We start from the raw sequence: 18,632 nt of genomic DNA, 5'->3' as shown, positions 1-18,632 counted from the left end.
AAGGGCAAGGACTGTCTTATTTGTTTGTTTTCCATATTCCAAGCTAAGCACAGTACCTGGTGCAAAGCAAGCACTTATTAAGTGCTCTATCCTATCTGTCATCTATTCAAGTTTTGCTGAATTATAATACATATCATTTTCCCTAATTCTGGATTAGGGAAATCCTTTGTACCCCAGAGGATCTGTCCTGAGATCTCTTATCTCTCTAACTGGACTATAAACTTGGAGCTGTTTCATTCTTGTCTTTGTCTCTCTAACACCTAACACAGTCCTTAGCATACAGCAGGCAATTAATAAATGTTTGCTTGTTTAATTCATTGGTATGAAGGGTTATCATAATGAAAATAAGTGAACAGCTGAAAGCTAAACAAGAAAATTTAGACTTGTGTTTCCTCAGGAAGGAGTATGATTGCACTTTTTGGTAATCTTAACAGGAAGAATGATAAATCACAGATTTTTAGGAGTACAAGAGGCGTCCAAGTCCCACCCAGTTCTTATTATCTCCCCTCATACCCAAGGTCACATAGAAAGCAAATAAAAAGGATAATAGCAATAACTAGCATATAGAATCTTAAAGACTGCAAAATATTTTGATTCTTATAACAGACCTGTGAACTAGGGACTAACCAGCATGATTATCCCTATTTTACAAATGAGGAAACTGAAGCTTCAAGACATTCTGTGAGTTGACTATGGTCATGTTGGAGTTAAATGTCAAACACGAAATTTAGACCCAGGTCTTCTTTTCCCTTTATAGAACTCTAACTATTGTACCATACTACCTAAAGAAAAATAAATAAATAACAGCTGTCATTATCCAACATGTTAAGGTTTGCAAAGTGTTCCTGATCCTCACAACAGCCTTGAAAGACAGATTCTATTATCCCCATTTTAAAGATGAAGAAATTGAGGCTGAAAGTGAAATGATATATGTATAGTCATTTGCCAATCAGTGCTACAGGCAGATTTTGAAACCGATTCTTCCTAATTCCAGGTCCAGTACGTTATGCATTATGATACGCTGCCTCCTCCAGCAAGGGTAATAAGGACAAGACCTGGTGACCAAAGGAAATATTAGAACTCATCAAAACCAGAATCAACATTCCCAACAATGGAATCATTCAGGAAAAGAGCTTGCCATGATGACCTTGAGGGCAGAGGAAGAAGGAAAGGATATTCTCTCCCTATGATTCAATTATTTGATCCAACCGCAGTACTCTGTCACTGACTAAGGTTTGGTAGGGAGTGAAGATATGGAAGCCATTATGGTTCACATTATCCAGTAAATGAATGGAAGCATTTGTTCATCAAAAAGAAGGAGAACAAAGAATTTTACATTTTAAATTTATCTCAGGAGTTGGACAAAATGTGGTCGGCTTTTGTTATTGTTGCATAAAAGAAGAGGAAACTGGCAAGTGAACATTTAATAGGAAAAATATATAGCTTGCACAATTTAAAAATAAAATCTAACAGTTTGCATTTTTTAGCACCTTTCATGCAAGCATCTCAAAATGCTTTATAAAAATTAATTAAGCCTCCTCCTCTTTCCCCCCTCCAGCACCCACGAGGAGGCATTATTTTACATATGGAAGTGGGTGCTTCAGAAGGTCATGACAACATCTGGGGGCTCACTGACACAAGGAACTCAATCCCATCCTGGAGAGGAAATTCTGTCCAGTCTTCCCAAAAGGAGCTCACCTGTCTTCCTGTCACCCAAACCCAGCATACCCTTCAATTCAGAAGCTACTACCCTTAGAACTCTGGGGCCACCTACTGGGGGAAATCTTGCAACCAAGTGGACCATATTTGGATCAAATCCTAACACTACCCCTTGAATCACTGCCCTTTTCCTTTCTCCATAGCCTGCTTAGTCACCCCTTATTTCCCTTCCAATAACAGCATCAGGGAATAAGAAAAACACAAACTCCCATTACGTATATATGGTTTTTGTTAAAAAAAATTTTTTAATGTAGAAATTTTACAAATGTTAAGGAATAAAAGAAAAAAAGTCCTTCTCTGGGTGAGGGAATTCAATAAACCTAGATTCTAACTCCATTTCCACCATTAACTAGCTGTGTGATTTTGAGAAAATTTACCCAACCTCTCTGAAACTGTTTATGTATAAAAAGGAAAATAGATTAAACTAGATTTCCTATTCAGCTCTAAAATCTTCCAGACTCAGAATTCTCCAGTTCATCTTCTTTTTCCTTCCCAGCATTTTTTTCTGCAGTTTCTACCAAGATCCTGAAGATTATTCTACCTAGTAGCTGCCTGCCATCCCTGGGCAACCAGTTAATAAGGAAAATGCTTTATCTCAAAGTAACAAGTTGGCACCTGGTCACAATTTTAAGTCTCTGTTAAACAAAATAGAAATGGGGAGGGGGGCTAGAGGAGGGAAAATCCCAACCCAGCATCTTATTTACTCACTATTAATAAAAAAAAGTTAATGAGAAAAAGAAATGTGAATATTTTGTTCAGTATTATTAACTTACAGTCACCATAGAGACTAATGCTAGGAGAAAAGCAGTAATGATAAATGTCAGAAATACACTCAACATACAACTCTTTAGAATTATGTTGTGAAAAATATTCTTAGTAGGCATTATTAAGCATCTCGAAAACATATATATCATCTTAGGAAATGTCAAAGATATGACCAGTTTCATCTGCTAAAAACTCATTAATTTGTTATGCATGCAGCTCTTATGGGTTCCCATAAGTCAAACTCTCATGGTGAAGTTCTAGGAGGATACAGTGATGGAGAAGGGTTTCAATAAGATGGGCATGCATGGGGAGATTGTGAATTCAGGGATTTTCTGGTAAATATTTAACAACTGGGTCTCCAGAGATGAAAAAGTGTTTATATGACACTTTTCAATTTAATCTACATCATTAGCATTTTCCTAAATCTATTTAATCCACAAAACAATAAATCAAAATCTGCTTTGCATATTTGCTGATTTCCATGGCAAATGTTCATACTGAAATTTTAACAATCGGCTCTCCAGAGCTGAATTAAGCTGGCTCCAAAACACCTGCCATTTTTAGAAAACACCAGTGGTACCATCACATTAAGCTGCTAATAATTAGTTCCACGTGCACCTCCTATGGATCGACATAGGACATTGAATCAAATAACGTGGGCAGGTAAGGGTTAATTGTAGGGCAATTATTGGAAGGAACACCTATATCAGCAAGTCACAGACCCATGGGAATATTTGGAGCACCTTCTTTTTTTTTTTTTTAAACCCTTACCTTCCGTCTTGGAGTCAATACTGTGTATTGGCTCCAAGGCAGAAGAGTGGTAAGGGTAGGCAATGGGGGTCAAGTAACTTGCCCAGGGTCACACAGCTGGGAAGTGTCTGAGGTCAGATTTGAACCTAGGACCTCCCGTCTCTAGGGCTAGCTCTCAATTCACTGAGCTACCCAGCTGCCCCCTGGAGCACCTTCTATTTCAAAAGTCATAGGTTTGTCTTGGTCTGATCTTAAGACCAAAGTCTCACTGGGAAATTATAATGACAAAACATGATTCAAGAAAAGATATGAGAAGATACTTCCCCTTACCTTTTTCCCTTCCCTCCTCTTCTTGGGACAGGTAAGGGGCCAGGGGTGTAAAAATATGGAATATAAGACTTTTAATAAATTGTTTATTAAATGGTTTATTTTCTGAAATATTTTATTTCTCTTTTTTAATCCCTTATTAATGTAGTCTGACACACATGGAGATGGTATCCCTCTAATATTTTATGAGGTGGTTCTCTAGGAGAGGGTATGGAGTGAGAAATAAAAGGGAATGTAGATGATGCATTAAAAAAGATGATTTCAGTGAAATTTTATTTTTTGAATTATAACAGCTCTCTTATTCTACAGGAATGGAACCAACATGAATGGTCTTATTGCTGTTGCTCCTCAGGTTTGCAACAAGTAAAGAGAAAAATCTCCAGGGAAATCTTGCCTAGACTAGACTCCTTCTACAAAGAGATTTCCCTCGAGCCATCCAAGCCCAGAATGGCTGCAGCATCCAACAGACTTATAGCCCTGGATCCTTACATCTCAGAGGAACAGAAGAGAATTCTAAAAATGATGTTAAAATCTTATTTATTTTATGACTTCACTTGAGGAACTTTTAAAGTTTTTGCAAAAATAATCCAATACAACTAAAATCAGTAAGGAAACAATAAACTAGAGGGGGAAAATCTTGGTAGCAAGTTTTTCTTATAAAGGTCACATTTCCATGATATATAGGAATAGATCCAAATTTATAAGAACAAGAGCCATTTCCCTATTGATAGATGGTCTAAGGATATGAACAGGCAGTTCTCAAGGGGAGAAACTCAGGCAATGAATAATCATATTAAAAAAGGTCAAAATCAATAATGACTAGAAAAGTGCAAATTAAGCAATTCTGTGGATCCAACTCATATCCATTAGATTGGCAAAGATGACAAAAAATGAAAATGATGAATGTTGGAGGAGCTGTGGGGAAACAAGCACATTGATGCACTATTGGTAGAGCTGTGAACGGGTCAAACTGTTCTAGAAAACAATTTGGATTTATGAACAAAAAGACACATGAATAATAACACTATATGTCCATGACCCAGCTATACCTCTGCTAGGCTTATGCCACAAAGACATTAAAGAAAGAAGAAATGGTCCTGTATGTACAAAAATATTTGTGGCACCTCTTTTTGTGGTACTAAACCTAGAATCTATGGGATTGGTCATCAATTGGAAATTGGCTGAACAAATTGTGGCATATGAATGCAATGGAATACCATTGCACTGTAAGAAATGAAGAAAAAGATAGATACAAGGGGAAATGGAACAATTTGAATGAATTAATGCAGAATGAGATGAAGCAAACCAACTTATAGTATAATGATAATATTATTTTTTTTAGTTTATTTTTTTGTTTGTTTTTTTAAAACATTATTTTATTTGGTCATTTCCATGATAATATTATTTTTAAAGAATGAACTATTATGAAAGACTTAAGAACTTTGATCAACTAAATGATCAAACCATAATTCCACAGAACTGATAAAGAAGAATGCTGCCCACCTCATAAGAAATAAGGAACTGATGCCAAATAAGAAATTTGGTTTTGGATATGACCCACATGGGAATATGTTTTGCTTATATAATAGAGAGGGTTCTGTAGTTCTTTCTTTTCATTAGTGGAGAGAACCAAGGGGGAGAAAAACAAAGGAACACTTGATGATTTTTAAAATAAGATTAATGAAACAAAATAAAACAAAAGTAGAGAAGGCCCAAGCATAGAAACAGAATCCAAACTTTAAGGTACCCTCCCACACAGGAATCTTCAGACATTTCTGCTACTGGGAGACTCCAGGGTCCTATGAGGCCTTCAACTGCCTCCAGAAACTTTGTTATTGGCATCTGAAGTCAGAGATCCACAACAGCTACTTGGTCAACTACTGGCTGTCTTGACTAAGGACCTCCAGATCTGGCTACCATAGCATTGTCCTTGAGAAGGCTGGAGGATTCAGGTAGAAAACTTGATGAGCCTGAAAAGTAGAAAGAAAAAAGATTTGATATAATTTTTTAATGTTTAATTGCTTCTCTCTTTTTCTAACATCACTTTACTTTTTAATGACTCTCCCCATCTCTCCTCTAGCACCTTGAATCCAAATTATAACAAAGTACAGGTATTGGCCCTGTCTGGCAATGGATGCCTCCTTCCGCACCCATATCCTATATTTCTTTTCTTAAAACTAAATTTTTTAACAATAAATTATTTATAATGATCACGCATGGCCCATAAAAAGAGATATGAGGAGATATTTTCTCTCCTCACCACTGTGGTAACTACCAGCTCACCCTGACTCTAGGCTCTGGACTCTATCTTCTGAACTACTTACCTGCCCAATCACAGCTCTTATCTGTGGAAATTTTATAGGCCTTCCTCATTGTGCATTCTTTCAATGACCTTACCATCCACTCTGATGGGTTTTCCTATTTATATAGAGAGAGTATTCACAGATCTATATATCCAGTCCCAGTATTCTTCTCTAAATTACTGTCCTACATCACCAACTGCTTTTTTGAACATTTTCAACTAGATACCCCAGAAATAGCTCAAACTCAAAATGTCCAAAAGATAACCCATTATCTTCACCCAAAGTCTATGCCTCTTCTAAACTTTCCTATTTCTGTCAGAGGTACCATTCTCTCATCCTACATTCCCAGTCTCTTACCAACATTTGTCCTTTATATCTCCACAACATGTCTTACATCTAACCCCTTCTCTATCCTCATACATTCACCATCTTAGTTAGGCTGGACATTATTTTCTGATGGCCTCTTAAATGGTTTCACTGCCTTAAGTCATTTTCTTTATGTGCAGAATGAATTCATTCCCTTACACAATGGACTCCAATGGTTCCCAAATGGCTCTAGGGCCATATATAAATTCTGTTTGGTTTTTAAAACCCTTCACAACCAGACTCCACCTATCTTTCCAGTCTCATCAAAAGTTTCTCTCTCTCTCTCTCTCTCTCTCTCTCTCTCTCTCTCTCTCTCTCTCTCTCTCTCTCTCTCTCTCCCCCCCTATGAAACTGGCTTTCTCACTATTCTTCACACATGATATTTCATCTCCCATTTTCATACCTTTGAACCAGTCATGCACCATGTCTTAAATACACTCCCTCGTTGCCTCTGCTTCACAGAATCCTCCTCTTTCAAGCTTCACCTTCTACATGAAACTTTTCTTAATATCCCCAATTGCTGGTGCTCTACCACCCTAACTGCCACATTTTGCTATTTTCTATTTTTTGCTATTCATACTTAATCCATGTAGACATGTATGTATATAGCTATATGTATGTGTTTATATACAGGCATAAATACACATACACACATTGTCTCTCTTAATAGAAAAGATATTTGGTTCTTTATATTTGTATCACTGACATATAGCACATAGTTGGTTCATAGTAAATACTTTTCCATTGGTTGATCAATGCACCTAATTTATAAATAAGCAAACAAATTCAAATTGGGGGTATATACTCAAAAACTTATACCAATTTAAAAAATGTTTTGAGTAAGTCCCTTCACCTCTTTTAAGCTAAGAGAATGTCTGAGGTCCCTTTCAGGGAAATGGCCAGAATAAAAAAATAACCTCCAAAAAAGCCAGAAATTTCATGTCAGTTAATGAAGTAGTTTTCAAATGTGCTTGGGAGGGAGAAGTCTCCAAACCTTCCCCAAGGTCTCCACTACCTATTTATCCCCATGAAATAAAGTTCTCTAATAACACTGCTATGAAATGTGGCCTTTCTCTCCAGCTGGCATAAAGGTTGATTATAACCATTAAAAAATACAGGTGTGCTGACAATACACTTCTGGAAAAAAAAAAAGGCATTTGACACAAATTTTGGTAGATGGGATGGAGAAATTTACAGTAAGGCTTTCACAAAATCAAACCTTGTTCCTGACCAAATAAAACTCTTAATAAGCACAGATCTTTTAGCCAATGATCCTGCCTCCCTCCCTCATGAAACATTCTAATTGACCCCTGGAATAGGGACTTACTTAGAGCTGCCACACTAGGATATTGCAGAATTTCAACCTGGGAGTGATGAATGAGGAGAAATATTCTACATTCATGTATTTTGCCTTTCTAGCATTGCATGACCTGTAGTATTCAGTACTCAGTGTGCCTCTAGCAGTGAATTGGCTCCTCCTGATCTATGGATTAAGCTTGATTTCTAAGGTTCCAAATAAAATCATGCCCAAAATTCCGCCATAGTGAGGACCCAGACACACTTTGCCATGTTCCTGATCACTTTCCCTCTCATGGAGGCACCCAGAACTGCAAGGGTCAAGACTGATCTTGTCTAAGTTTCCAACAAGTAAATTCAGAAGTCATTGCATTTATTCATAGAAGAGGATCCAGGTGATGACAAAAATTCACAGATTCTTACCCTGTTTAAGAAGATGCATCATGCATAGCTTCTTAGTTTGATAGCATTATATCAATCATACAGCTAGCGTTGGAGGAGACCTAGGAGTTCATTCAATCTAATTCTTTCATTCTACAGATGAGGAAACTGAGGAATAGGGAGAATAAATGCTCTGTCTAAGGTCACACAGGTGTCAGAGGTAGAATATGGATCCAGACACTCTATAATCTAGATTCTTTCCACTATAGCATGCAGATAGCAAACTAAATTGAATATCTCAATGCTATTCAAACTTCCCATTAATTTAAAGAAGAATTTTCAATGAATCACTCAAGGAGTAAATGAACTCAAGGAGAAAGAATGGTTGAATCTAAATGCACAATTTCTAGCTTCCTGAACTATGCTCTGACCCTATCAAAAGTGACTACACTGACATTACTCAACAAAGTAATCGGAAATACTTGATTTGTTTTTTTCTCATCATTTTTCACTTCAATAATTCAAATCTATTTCCTTCACAAAAATCCTATCGTGCTGGCTCATCATCATGGTTTAGAGGCAACCTAGACTTATCAGAAGTAATGCCAGGAGAGCATAGACTCTAACTGCATAATCCAGAAAATAAATTTCTTTCTCTATTTCTTTTTTTTTCTTTTTTTTTTGGACAGAGGAGACGGTGGTACAGAAGGCAGGGAAGAAGATGCAGGAAATCATAAAACCATCCACAAAGATGGGGGTGAGGAATTATGATCTCCTTCAGTGGACAGAGGGGTCATGATCTTTGGGAAACCTATGCCTGTGGATTTTGTATAGCTTTTAAAATGTATTGCCAAAAAAAAAAAAGCTCCCTCAACTGGAAGTCACAGGAAATAGGTTCTGGTCTCGACTTCTTCGACTAAAGCTATGAATGAAGGCAAATTATCTTGTCTCTCCAGGACTCGTTTTTATCTCAAATTTATGTCTGATGAAGAAATGTTCATAAAATGTTTAGCCTAGAGCCTGGCACATAGTAGCTAATTAGTAAATTATTGTCCCCTTTCCTTCCCTACTTCCATTTTTCCCATCAGTAAAATTAAGAATTTAGGCAAGTTAGTCATTAAGGCACCTTTCAGTTGTAACATTTCATTGTTCTATATTAGGAAAGAGAATTGTATAAATGAATGGATGAATTAATGGATGAATGTATGTATGTATGTATGTATGTATGGATGGATGGATGGATGGATGGATGGATGGACAGATGGATGGATGGATGGATGAATATGCTAGTAAAGCCAATAACAAGTTTTATAAATTGAGTAATTCAATCTTTCATCAAATATTCACTAGGCACCTTCTGTATACAAGGCACATTACTAGGGTCCCAACAATATAGTGAGCATGATTTGATAAATAGGCTCTTACATCAGCACCCTATGGAATGCTGTCTTGCCAACCCATGTCTGAAAAAAGTTCAGCCAGCCCTGATCTCCATGGCAACCCAATGAAGTCAATTCCCAGAGCAAATCTTCCAGGGTCAGTTTTCCCATGGGGCCAACTTATTCATCTAATCATATTTACTAAGGGCCTATTATGAGAAACTTGCCAGGATTGCCCTGGGAGCAAGTTCAATGTTTGTGTCATTTAGTTCCGTTGAAAGGATCAGAAAGTATACAGAGAAGCATTAAACAAAAGTGAACCTATCCAGTTACCCAGATAGCCAGGTTGCATAGTGGTTAGAATAGCAGTCAGGAAAACCTATATTTGAATCCCACCTCTGATGCTTACTAGCTGTGTAATATTAGGCAAGTAACTAAGCCTCTCAGCCTCAGTTTTCTCATCCATGAAATGGGAATAATAAGCATCTATCCTATGGGGATCTTGAGAGAATCAAGTGATATAAGAAATGTTTAATGCTTTACACACCTTAAAGTTCTATAGAAACATTAGCTTTTTTCAATTCAGTCATTTTCATTCATGTCCAATTAGGATGTGAAGGTATGGAGGTTGGTAAAAAATACTGGAGTGGTTTGCCATTTTCCTTCTCCAGTTCACATTCTAAATAAAGAAACTGAGGAAATGAAAATAAGTGACTTACCCAGGGTCACAGAGCTAGTAAGTATCTAAGGCCATATTTGAACTAAGGAAGGTTAGTCTTCCTGACTCCAACCAGGGTACTCTTGCTTTTTTTTTTTCACCATGAGTAATTATGACAAACAATTGGGTTCCAGAAAGAATAATGGATTTGGAATCAAAAGACTGTGGTTCATACCTCAGCTCTGCTGTTTACTGACTGTGAGACCTCAGACAAGCTCTCTGAGCCTGAAATAAGTTATTAAATCTGAATAATGGGGATAATAATATTTGCAATTTCTCTTACTGTTGTGGTAAGGATCTGTTGACATAGAATGTCTCAAGTTCTTTGTAATCATAAACAGCTATACAATGTCACCTATTATTATTAATTGAAACCCTCCAGTTTGAGTGGGAAAATAAGCGGTAGTATCAGTCAGAGTTGTTTGGATGTCCAAATGCCCATTCTTTACCTTTCCAAATATTTTTGGCTATTGTGTGAAACCAGCCTTCATCAATTTGAAACAATCTGTTGACCTGAGTTCTCCCCCCTTGATCTATTGCACCTTAGCAGATGAAAAGGAGTGTCCACAACTGCCAATCCAATTTAATTCATTTAGACAAACATTTATCAAATACCAACTATGTACAAACATTAATCTAAATGTTGGTGTTCTTGGCATACAATCTTAGTCTCAAAATCAAAAAAGCTGACATAATCTTAGAGGAACTGAACCACATCCAAATTGACTTTCTTACTACAAATAAGACCAGAAAACATGGAAGAGTAGCCATCAAATAGCTCAAAGGTCCTCCTTGGAGAGCTAAAGACAGAAGTCTTGAGTGTTAATGTATTGTGGACTGAGTAGGAACAAAGGAAAAGGAAAGGTGGGAGAAGAAAAATTACTAGATGAAGAGTCAGAGGATCTGGGGTAAAGCCCAGCTCTGCTCCCTAGCTTCTCTCAGACAAATCATTTTAACTTCCCTGAGCCTCAGCTTGCTCACCTATAAAACAAGGGAGTTGGGATGAATGACCTCTTCCTTTTCTGTCAGCCTATGAGTTAGTGCCTTTGATTTCAATATATGCCCATGTACCCAAAGGCAACAGAAAATATCACCTCATAGGACTGTTGGTCATCTCATTTAGCAAGGAACAGGATGAAAAGCAAACAGATCCTCATGGAAGAACACAGCAGTTTTTGTGTCAGCATCTGTTGCCAGAGAATGAAGAAGCAGAAAAATTCTATGAAGAATTTAACAAGATTCACTAAACAATATTGACCTCTAATGCTATCTGCTATATATACCTTGAAACTCGCTGACTGTTTAATGAAAATGAACACAAAGTAAAGGATGACAAAAACTATACTGAAAAATATAGTTCATGGCTCAAGAAATAAGGAATACAAAGATTCATTCTCAGAAGCCTTGAATCTGTCCAATGAGAATATTTCAAGAAGAGTGAGAAGTTGTTGGGACTTTAGAGTATAATAACTCTCTCCCCACCCCAGTCCATCCCCCATTCAGCTGTCAAACTTCTCTTCCTAAAGCATAAATCTGACCACATCACTTTCCAATCCAAATGATTCCACTGGTTTTCTGGAGGATCCAGGGTCAAATATGAAATTTCTGTTTGGCTTTGAAAACCTCTAAAATTTAATCCCTTCCTACACCTTACACCATCATGAAATGCACAGTCTAAGAGGGGAGATAGCATGCAAACAGCTATGTACAAAGAGGACAAATGCCAGGATAACTTAGAAATAATGTCAGAGGAAAAATGCTAAGATTAGAGAGACCCGGGAAAGCTTTTTGTGGAATGTGGAAATTTACTTGAGACTCGAAGGAAATCAAAGAAGCCAGGAGGCAAAGAGAAGGGAAGGGGTTTCAGGTATAGAAGTCCACCAGTGAAAATGTCAGAGTTAAGAGATGGCTGTTTGGAGATGGAGGAAGAGCAAAGAGGCCAGTGTCATTGGATAGCAGCATATGTGGGAGTGAATAATCTATAAGAAGAGTGGAATGGTATGAGAGGGCAGGGTCATGAAGGGTCTTCTTCCTCTTTCATGAGAGTAGGAACTGGCTTCTGCCTTTCTTTGTAAGCCCAGCATTTAGTACCATGCCTGGAACATATTAGGTCCTTAATAACTGGTAGTTAACAAGAAGATATCATAAGAAAATAAAATTGACTATCCCATACCAGATTGAAAAGGACAGAGTATCAATGTGAGAACCATCTTAGTCAAATGCCTATGGTAGTCAGATAACTGACTTGTGAGAGTAAATACTAAGTTAAAAAGAAAGGCACAGTGACTGTCATATAGTAGTTGCTTGGTAAATGGTTATTGATTAATTAATACCAATGATATACTGTGTGCAACTATACTAACTCCTTCTAAAACAAACTGCCCACTTTGGAGGGGGGAAATGGAAGATGGACAGAAGTAAAGACACTGATGTGAGCTGTCAACATTTCCTTAGAAAAGTTTAAGTGATACAAAAGTTATCTGAAGAAGGAAGAAACCATAAGCCACCCCAAATGGCAAATTCTAGTTCTCCTTGTTAAGTAAATAGAAATGCTGACAATAGCAACACCAATTTAGGTATGCAAAAAATACACAACAAAGGATGGAAGTGGCAACATGTGTGCAAGAAAGCTGGTTATAGAGGGATGAATTCCAGTTTGGGAATAAGAGGCCTAGATTTGAATCTATGTTCTGCTACTTATTCCCTGTATGACTTTGAACAAGATACTTCATCTTTCTTGGCCAGTTTCCTCAGGTACAAGGCAAGAGGGTTTGATTAATTGATTTCAAAGGTTCCATTCAACTCTAAAAGCTACCTTGCTAGGAGACAAAGAGTTTGGATACATCTGCATCTGGATGCTATGACTTCATACCTGATACACTGTTAGAAAAAGTAGAGCTAGCCCTCTAGAAGTTGAAGTCGAGGAAAAAAATGACTAAACTTAATCCAAAGATTCAGAAAACCTATTTTCCAACGGTCTGACAGAGAGAGCATTTCTAAAAGAATGGAAAAGATGGAACATTTACCAAAAATGGGCAATACAGATGGTATCATCAGCTACCAAGCAAAGACTTGGTTTCCCCTCTCTCTAATTTTTATGAATATGATCTATTATGATTATACTAAAGAGAAATCTAGGGAACAAAAGTAAGAGTTTCCCATCTAATTCTCTACAACAAATTGCGCTCTTATAATTATAAATGACTGAAAGGTGGAGAGATTTATAATCTTACTCTATTTTTATCATTCTTATTATTGTTGAAAATATATTTAGTGAAACGAGAGGAAGATTGAAAGTTCTTCTCAAACAAGGTTTCTCCCACATGCGGGAAAGATGGGAGGGCTGGGAACAGGTTGTGAGAGGTAAAAATTATTGATAAGACAAAAATGAAGCAACTATATCAACTATGCCATGAGCTCTTCTTGCTAAAACTTCTTTGGATTCTGTTCTTCCTGCCCTGTCCATTTTGCATTAGCATTACTCCAATTTCCCATCACAACAAACTATATTCATACCCACTCTACTCCTTCCTTTCTCGTTTTCCTAGACCTTGCCTCCAGCTACTTGAAATCCCTGCTCTCTCCATTCACCTCCTTACCAATATGACAAGTCCTATCCTTTACTTCCAATTCCTTCTTTGCTGTGATCTTCAATCTCCTGCCCCATACAATAAATCCTGTTTCATACTCTGTTTCTTTCTCACCCAGACTTACCTTTAAAATGAGCCTTACTGATTGGACTAGAAACACCTGTCCAAGTATTTGAATACAAGAGTTTGATGTTGATTAATGGATGATTGATGGGCTTGTCAATGAAAAGTAGATGGGAATGAATGGAGGAGCATTATTTTTAAAATCAGAACTCTCTATTCTTGGTCTCACCTGATTATCAAATTCCTGTGACAATGCAGTTCCCCAAATGTACTGCAAGTAATTTATACCCCACAAAATTGTAAAGGAGGTTAGAGCCAAGAGGACTTCCAAGTTCCTAGGTTCTCACATACACTCCTAGAGGGAAAATTAAGATCTCAGGTTAATCTTCTTTAACAAGATGATAGATAAGAGGATAGGTGGATAGATAGATAACTGAAAGGTGGGTAAATGTTCACTGTGTGTGTGTGTGTGTGTGTGTGTGTGTGTGTGTGTGTGTGTGTAAGAGTGAGAGAGAGAGAGATGGCTACATATAAAATAAAGCATCAGAGACTATGCTAAGTGCTGGAAATAAAAATATAGGCAACCAAATAGTTCCTGCCTTCAAGAAGCTTACATTCTAATGAGGGGTAATAATACATAAAAGAGGATGGGTGATGAGATGGTCAAGTTGGATGGGGAAAGAAGATGGAGGTAAAGATGATGGTAAGAATTACTAAAGAAGAACTCTCTTCTTTAAGAATTGTCAATCAATCACTCAACAAAAAGCTTTTATTAAGGAATTATTCTCTGTAGAGCATTGTGTTAGACATTGGGATTAAAAAGATAAAATTCAACAATCCCTGCTTTCAAGGAACTTGTATTATATCAGGAGAGACATAAAAGCATATACAAACTTAAAATGAAGGATTTGCAAGAGGAGGACACTAGCAACTGGAAAGATCATGAAAGGGCTCATGGATGAATTGGCATCTAAGCTGAGCTGTGAAGGCCACTGGGAATTCTAAGAGGTATAAGTGAAAAAGGAGTGCATTTCAGACATAGAGAATGGCATGTCCAAAGTCACAGAGACAAGAAATTAAATGTCTTGCTGAAAACCATGAAGAAGACCATAGAATGTGTGAAGAGGAATAATAAAGTCAGAAAATAAACTTTTATTAAGCAGCTACTTTATTAAGCCAGGCACTATACTAAGTACTGAGGATACAAAGAGCCAAAAGACAGTCCTTGCTTTCAAGGAGCTTATAGTCTAATGGGAGAGAAATAAATCCTTCAAATACATACAAATAAGATATACACAGGACAAATGGGAACTTGTTGACAGAAGGAAGGCATTGGAATTAAGAGAGGCTAGAATTTTAGGGGAGACTTCAAGAAAGTCAGGAAAGCCAGTAGGCAGAGATGAGAAAGAAGAGCATTCCAAGCATAAAGGACAGCCAGAGAAAATGTCTGAAGGGGAAAGAGAGAGAGTGTCTTGTTTGTGGAGCAGCTAGGAAGCTAATATCTCTAGACCAAAGAGTAAATGGAGGAGATTAAGGGGTAAAATAGGAAGAAGCTAGATTATGAAGAGCTTTGAATGCCAAACAGAATATTTTGTATTTGATCCTGGAGATAATAATCTGCCACTGGAGTTTATTTAGCTTGAGGTTGGTGAAATGTCAGATTTGTGCTTAAAGAAAATCACTTTTTTGATTGAATGAAGGATGGGTTAGAGTAGGGAGAGACTTGAAGAAGGCAGACCTGTCAGAAAGTTATTGCAACAGTTCAGTTATGAGGTGATGAGGATCTGAAACAGAGTGGTGGCAAGATCAGTGGAGAGAGGGGGACATATTGGAGAGATATTGCAAAGGTGAAATTTACAGGCATCGGCAATAGATTAAATAGGGAGCTTCAAAAATATGGGTTATGGAGTCAAGGATAACCCAAGCTGGGTGTCTCTGGGACTGAGAGGAATGGTGTAGTCTTCTATAGTAATGAGGGAAGAAAGAGGCAGAAAGGATTAAGGAGGAAAGAAAATGAGTTCTTCTTTGGAAATATTTAGTTTAAAGATGTCTAATGAACATTTAGTCCAAGATGTCTGAAACACAGTTGGAGATGCAAGATTAGAGGTTGGCAGAGAGGTTAAAGCAGTCTGGGTTAATATGAGAATCATCTGCATAGAGATGGTCATTTAAATCCCCGGGAACTGATGAGATCACCGAGTGAAGCATTATAGAAGGAGAAGAGAAGAGAAATCAAGAGAGAATCGTGAGAGATACCTGTGGTTCGAGAACGTGATCTGGATGAGAATCTAGCAAAGAAAATGGACAAGGAACAGTCAGATAAGTAGGAGAAGCAGAAGAAAGTAGAATCCCAAAAAATCTAAATTAAGAATAAGAATAAGAATAATGGTATGAATAATATATAACAAGCTTGGGAAAGTAAGTTAGGATTAGATTGTGAATGATGTTATATGCCAAAACTAGGAATTTGTAGATGCAGCTGTGATTAAGACCATTGAGTATGGAGTCGGGAAGACCTGAGTTCAAATCAAGACTCAGACACTTTTTAAATGTATGACCTTAGGCAAGTCACATAACCTCTCTATATGTCTGGAAGGCAGCTAGGTAGCTCAGTGGATAGAGTGCTGGGACTGGAGTTAGGAAGACCTGAATTCAAATTAGATCTTAAGCTAGATGGGTGACTCTGGGCAAGTCACTTAACCTCTGATTATCTGACAAAAGGATTCACTGGAGAAGGAAATGACAAACCACTCAAGAAAATCCCATGGTCCATAAGTTCATGAAGAGTCAAATGTGACAATGTCTCAACAACAAGACTTTCTATTCGATTCTAAAAGAAGCAGAGAGCCACAGATGTTTATCATTCAGGGAATGATATGGTCAAACCTTTACTTTAGGAATATTAATCTGACAACAGTTTGGAGGATGGAGTGGTCATCTCTGCAAGCCAAAATGACCTTGCCATACCAGGTAGCTATTCCTCCACTTTTGCAGTTTCTTTCAATTCCCCTAGTTATAAGGCTCATTCTAAAGTCCCTTCAATTCTACCCAACTATTGTTATGATATACTGAATGTAAAATCTCAAAGTTTAGAAATTTCTAGAAGCCTTAAAGTTTAAATGTTTATTTTTTTCTGAAGGGAAATGAGAAATTCTTTCTGATTTGAAAAAAAACTGAGTGTTAGAAAACCACCTGCTAAATATGTAACTGGTCATATGTCCCAGAATTTAATACTGTGCTATAAAAATGTGCTGGAAAGTTATAATTACTTATTGACAGTGAACCTGGGTGGGCAAAATATTCTCAAAGGGCAAAGAGATTTTCCACATGAAGTACAGGGCTTAAAAACTCTTGGTCTTAAACCTCTTAGAGATTATGTAATGAAAATGTCATTGGATTCCTTATCACACAACCACTGGGCCCTGCTAGAGTATTTCCAATGAACCTCCCTGTAGCCAGGCACTGTGCAACTAATGCAAAACATCCCTATTTCACGCTCAGTGGGGTATTCCACTTTTGCTTGTTTGCCCCAGAAAGTTAGGCATTTAAGAGATTGCATGGCCCCAACTGAGAGGAGAACATGGGCTTTTAAGGGCATAGTTTTCATTCTCATGTTTTACAGGGACAATTGGAAAACTTGGGAAGAAAGGCTCTCTTTTGGGATGGATTTGTCAGGCAACCAAAGTTCAAAGCTGTAGTTATCTCGTCTTGTAAAATGTTCTGTTGTTCTGCACGGACAAATTTTCCGTTTCTGATAAGGCTCCCATCCAATCCAAATTACAAGTCAGGGAAGCCTTTGAAAAATTATGTTTTATTCATTAATTATTTTTCCACACAATGTCTCCAAAAGAAATCAGAGGAAGAAAGATGTTACGAATCAAAGTCCGAATTCACTCTACCAGAAGTTTAAAAAAATTAAGAATCAATAATACTTTTTTCTTTCTTCATCCTACCAAAACATCCTTTATCTCAAAGGAAATTGAATCCAAACTAAAGATACGACCTCTCAAAGCAGTGTTTTTTTTTTCTGAGAGTTGCCCTTATTTATCTAATATAAATATCATCTGGGTAGCCTTTTATTTTTTAGCCCAGGAATCGTTTCAGAGCCGGTTTTAAAACAATTTGCCCTTTACATATGTTTTCACTAGACGGAAAGTCAAAAGCTCCATAGCTTTTGCCATTCCAACTACAAACAAAAGACAGAGTCACATATCTGCTGGGTTTTGTTCAGTGCCCAGCACTGGAGCGAGATAGAGCATTGTGCCTCGAAAAGTGATACGTTTTCCATGGTGAAGGGTTAAAAGAGGACACCACACCATCTTCTGGAAGTCATTAAGTTACAAAGCCCCAAGAAGATAAAAGTTTCCATTTTCTAAAATGTAAATCAAAAACATATTCATTAGTATTGCAAAACAAACATGCAAATCTTCACCACTTGAAAAGCTCAGCTAAATATGTACAAGGGCTAAACCCAAAAATACATCTGGTCCTCGGTTACAAAACTGGCTTTTTGGGTTTTATCTAAAGAGTTTGTCTGTCTTCCATGGTTGGCTTCTTGGATTATTGCAATTCATAATAAGCCTTTTAGCTAAGGATGAAATAAACAAAGATAAAGTCGATGTCCTAGTTTTAAATGGTCCAGATGGGATGATTTTTCCATATGTTTAACACACCAAATGTTTATTAATCACTACTCGCAGAGCTCAGAGGATTACAGCAGTTTATTGGCCTGGGCAGGGGGATGAAATTTACAGTTTGTATAATCACCGCACACCTTTTTAATATTCTATTCTTCTAGGCTTTTCCCTTTGTACTCGGCTCAGGTTTGGGTGCGTGCACACGCTTGTGCGAGTGTGTGTGGTGTATGGGAAGGCCAACAGCCAACTGATCGAGAGGAGGCTTTTGTGCCCAAATTTGGAGACAATATCAGTGGTGAGGAATGTGTTACATCATAACAATGACAATGCGGGCAGGG

At 37.4% G+C, this 18,632-nt stretch overlaps 1 long non-coding RNA gene across 3 annotated transcripts in view; it reads left to right on the top strand.

Annotated features, from left to right (window-relative positions):
• The window catches only part of LOC103103614 (uncharacterized), a 33,035-nt gene extending 28,845 nt beyond the window's left edge, over positions 1-4,190 (top strand). For 2 of the 3 annotated variants that reach the window (XR_465340.3, XR_008917526.1), the window contains one exon: positions 995-2,421. This is a non-coding gene — a long non-coding RNA (uncharacterized LOC103103614). Of the gene's footprint in view, positions 1-994; positions 2,422-3,870 lie in introns of those variants that run through there. The other variant, XR_001629135.2, reaches the window with a different exon arrangement.
• Positions 4,191-18,632: the final 14,442 nt, after the last annotated feature.

This window comes from Monodelphis domestica, chromosome 3, assembly GCF_027887165.1.
Source record: "Monodelphis domestica isolate mMonDom1 chromosome 3, mMonDom1.pri, whole genome shotgun sequence".
NCBI classification, from domain to species: domain Eukaryota; kingdom Metazoa; phylum Chordata; class Mammalia; order Didelphimorphia; family Didelphidae; genus Monodelphis; species Monodelphis domestica.
The sequence above is the reverse complement of the archived record's forward strand: the minus strand, read 5'-3'. Positions and strand labels throughout refer to the sequence as shown.